The 4,790-nt window shown below is 40.0% G+C and overlaps 1 pseudogene; it reads right to left on the bottom strand.

Annotated features, from left to right (window-relative positions):
• Positions 1 to 2,894: 2,894 nt before the first annotated feature.
• LOC140498423 (serine hydroxymethyltransferase, mitochondrial pseudogene) lies at positions 2,895 to 4,349 on the bottom strand (annotated as a pseudogene).
• Positions 4,350 to 4,790: the final 441 nt, after the last annotated feature.

The raw sequence follows: 4,790 nt of genomic DNA, 5'->3' as shown, positions 1-4,790 counted from the left end.
ATTAGAGGGTGTCATTTATGATCGGTTAGAAAGGGAAGCAGTAATTGCAAAGAACCCACATAGGTGCATTAAAAAAAGTCATGCTAAAATAATATTGTTTACTTCCTATTTTTCAGGGTTGTTGATTTGCCAGTCAGGAGAATTCTGTGATAATTATATACTGGATTTCAACAAGGTCATTAAAAAGCATTTCATGATATTCTTATAAACAATGATAGAGAGAAGTGAGCAGGATAAAAGTATAAACAAGGCAGATTCAGAATGAATTCAATGACTAGACACTAGACAAGATGCTTAATGGATTGAGGTAAATGTACTCTGTTCAATATTTTATAAATATTGATGGCAAGCTTATCAAATGTGCAGATAACAAGAAGATGGTATTAAAAGAACATCTTTGTTCAGACCATGCCTTAAATAATGAAGTAAACATAGGTAGAGAAAATGAAAAGGAGTTCATTAAGCATTTCAAAGTAACAATATCTTGAGAACCACCAGTTCTCAAATTCAAATCACCCTATTTTTATAGATGAATTTCATAATAAGAGAAAGATAATACTGGCAGGTGCACATTTCTGAAAGGAGGTGGGCTCGAGTCTTTCAGTTTTTCCTTTATTGCTGCACCATAGGGAAATGAAAATACAGGCAAGGAGATGGGATGGAAGCTCAGATGGTTATGTGCAGACTAGCAGGTACTACAAAGGACAAGAGGATGGGAAAATTTCCTGGTCAGGAGGGAAATAGCACAATTGAGAAACTGAGTGAAGAGGCACCTAGTTTTGCCACAAAAGATCATCTCCTCAACTTTCCTAGACACAGATATACAAGTGCCACAGTTCCGTTATAGCACTCCCTTTGGGCAACACATGGCATTGTCTTGGAATTGTAGGCTATTGGCTTAATGACAATTCAGACAATCATAACTGAAATAAAGATTTACAATATTATCTAAATGGAAATTATCACCAAAAAAATTCCCAAAGAGTTTGCTCAAATAGCAAAATTTCACTAATCTCAGCTCAGGTTTTTCACCTCGCAACAACAGTTAACAAAGAGCACATGTAAGGATATCTTATTTACCCTTTATTTATAAATGAAGAATAATCACATTCTGGATTTACACATTGGGAGGAAAGTGGATTTTAGTGTATGTAAGGTGGATTTTTGTTATTGTTTCTTAGAGTTTAGTTTCCCAAGATCCATGGCCATAACAATCTCTATTTCCCGGGCTCATAACTTGTAAACATCTGTCTCTACCACACTTGCACAGCATTATATAATGATAAATAATAGAAACATTTGTGCTTAAATTGTAAATATCCACTGTGACTGTGCAGGGAGATAATGGTGTATGTAAACTTGTGAGGCTATTGCTAGCAATATGCCTTCTTTCTCTGTTGCCCCATGAAATAGGTAAACAGTGAGTGGGGAACCTTTAGGGTTGAATGCACAATCTGGAATGCTGTGTGTGTCTTGATTGATCCTCATCAAGGCTTGGGGGAAATCTGTGTTTGCCTCAGTTAGTCCCTTTGAGGCTTGAGGGGATTTAGGGGACTACATGATCTGTGCCTGTCTCAATTAAGCCTCTTGAGAAGTAGGGATAGTTGTCCCCCCTTCTCACTGGCCCCTGTGAGAAGGGTGATTAGGGAATGCTACAGGAGTTGGTGCTCTCCTTCTCAGCAGCCCTCTTGTGAGAAGACTAGGCTAGAATAAAATAAGGTTATTAATCCCTCCAAAGCTGACTTCCTGTCTTTCCTGTCTGACCAGATCGAGTGAATCAGTGCTAGCAGCCCTCCTTGTGCTAGTGTTAACCTGTTTTACACACACATACAATGAATATATGATAGTTAACTCAAAAACCCAGAAAGTGTTGACTCTTGTAAGTCTCCAGAGTAACAGATATATGCATTGTTCATTAACTCCTAAGACACAATTGAAAGTTTTGAATATAAGGTCTATTGTCATTAAGTTGGTCCAAAAATGCACCTTTAATATCTACCATTTATCAACAGGTACAATTTCATAATTTTCATAAGTGGAAGCCAAATAATCCTAGTTAAACTCACTCTTTACTATAGCAAACTAGAAGGTCATCCACTTTGTCTGAGATTGGTCCTCGTTTCTTAAACTTCAGAAGTTTAGAAATTTACAACATGATGATAGGATTTTATAACCCTGCCCAACTAAAGTATCAAACTTTATCCATTTTTTAAAGCAAAATATTAACACTTCACAGTCTTCTAACATTGTCACCACAGTTTTCAATAGCTCAATTCATAATCTAACAGCATTCAGATTAAAGAAAAGTCACTTTCTTAATGATACAAGTGAAACTCCTGGATATCAAATTCAAAAAGCAAAAAACATTTCTAAAAAGTAAAAAGTAAAAGCATTTCTAATACAATTATTTCCCAAAATTCACAGTAAAGGACAATTAGAAGTCTAACAGTAACAGAAACAAAAATATGGACTTTTTTTTTTTACAGTTGCAGCATTTTTATTAGATTTTTTAAAAAAGTCAGGTCTATCTTTGAGCCTCTTCCTCTATTCAAACAGCTCATCTGCCTCCTTCCAACTCTATATAAAAGCAGAAGGAACCAGAGAATAAGGTATATTCAGTTAATGTGTTAGGAAAAAGAGGGATATAAGAAAATACATTATACCTACCTTACCTAAACTTCCAAAGAGTTTTTGAAAACTTAGATACAAATTTAGTGGGCTGGGAAGAAAGTCCCCTTTTGGGACCAATGGTTCTCTTCTTCCTCCTTCTTTCCCCAAATTTGCTTAGCAGGAAGGGATAGGTATCATCCAGTTCTCAGAAGCAGTGAGGCAGCATGGCCCCTTAGAGTTCCTCAAAGGCAGGCATGGGAAAAGTCCAGACAAAAGTCTTTCCTTCATTGCCTGAGATTGGTCAGGTTCTCTCTTGTTTCAGGATCATTCAGGAGAAAGGATTTGAAATCTTGGAGCTTCCCTGTCTTATTCTTCACATATATCCCAAAGTGAACACCCTCATCAATAAAGATCACCACTTGACAAAAGCCATCTTCTCAAAAGTGTCAAGATGTTAAGGCTAGGGCCCCAAGTCTGAGTCCCCTTGGGGTGATGGTTCTCCGGCCCCTGGACAGGTGTTCTTGTTGGCAGTGATAGACAGTAGTTCCAGAATTCAATCAACTCCAGCTCCAGTCAGTCCTTTGGGCTGAAGGTAAATGAGAACTAAGTGATTATCAGTGCCACCAGGCACTAAGGAGTAGCCTCCAGGGAAGTACATCAGCCATGGCCCAGGCATTCCAAAGGATCTGCTAGGAATACTCTCTGAACACTGGGGTATTGACCTGCTTGAGGGCTACAGTGGAGGCTGTGATGGAATGGTTATGGGGCCCACCCTGCAGGGAGGGGAACACTGCAAAGTTGATTTGGTCCTCAAATGTATGGGGGATCTCTCACCCAGTTTTGGGGTCCACAGACTGCACCCCTTTGTGATAAAAAAATGAGTCCTGAGCTTGCCCCGTGCAAGATCTTGTGGGTGGTGGCTATGATGATATCTGTGTGATCAAAAGGTGAAGGACTGACTTTGGCAGCCACCGAACCACTGCTGACTATGTCAGCCATCAGATGGGCTTTAACCTCATCCCACACCTCCTTCATGCAGGCATAATTAATGAAATGGGCATAGGTACTGGTGCCCACAATGATAAGACATGAATGGAACAACTTGGAAGTGAGGGCCAGCTGGTTGTAATCAATGAGGCCAGTTGAAGGATTCAGTTTATATGGCATAGATTCAAAGATGGACATGGCTGAGATCCACTTGGGATCACATGGTTCCTTGGGAACCATGAGTAAGGTGGCCTCCATCAGGCACATCCAGTCCTGTGATCCTGTTCTGTGGCTGCAGGGCAGTCATATAGGACAGTCAAGCTGGTTAGAGACCCTGAATATGGCTGGATGTTGACTCCCCATCTGTCAGAGTCAAGGTCAAAGACCTCTAAGCACCCCACATAATAGCTTAATCTCATCAACAACTTCTGATCCACCAAAGGATCTCTTGCCAGGGTAGCTCTCTGAATACTTGTTGTTTAGAAAGGATTCCAAAGTCTCCAGGGCTGTTGGGTTACAGAAGTTCTCAGAGGAAATGAGCTCTAGGCCCCAACATTGTCTATCCTTCTCTCTTTGTAGGGTCCATCTCAGGGTCACTGATAGATAGGCTTTCCTGGCCTGTCTAGCCTCTGGAGGCCTCTCTAGCCTGGACTTTGGCTGCCTCTCCATGCTGGGCCTGAAAAGCCAACTGAAATAGCTGACTGCATCTCTGGAGGGGCCCAGAATGCAGGAAGCAAGGGGAAAGGTAACATGGTGGTTTGGAGACTCAGCAGGTCCTGCTAAGCACCTGGACCCCCAGTAGCTCAGAAAAAGAAAATTATGGATTTTTAAAGCCTAACACTAAACCTTTACTATTTAAATCATATAAATTTGTTTGAATTCGCTTCCAAACCTTTAACATAGAAATGTACCATCTATCAATTTGCTATTCTGTACTAATCATATCTAAAACCCAGCATAAAGTAATCTAGTATGGAATAATTACATTAAATGAAAAATAATAATAGTCATCAACATTTGTGTCATGCTTGGCATATGCCAAGCACTGTATTAATCACTTCACAATTGTTCTGTCATTCGATCCTCGTAGTGACTCTGCCTCCTGTGTGCTAGTGCTACCTGTTTTATACACACATGCAATGAATACATGACAGTTAACTCAAAAACCCCAAAAGTGTTGACTCATAAGCCTC

Source organism: Notamacropus eugenii, chromosome 4 (genome assembly GCF_028372415.1).
Source record: "Notamacropus eugenii isolate mMacEug1 chromosome 4, mMacEug1.pri_v2, whole genome shotgun sequence".
NCBI lineage: Eukaryota > Metazoa > Chordata > Mammalia > Diprotodontia > Macropodidae > Notamacropus > Notamacropus eugenii.
This window is presented reverse-complemented; position numbering and strand designations above follow the sequence as displayed.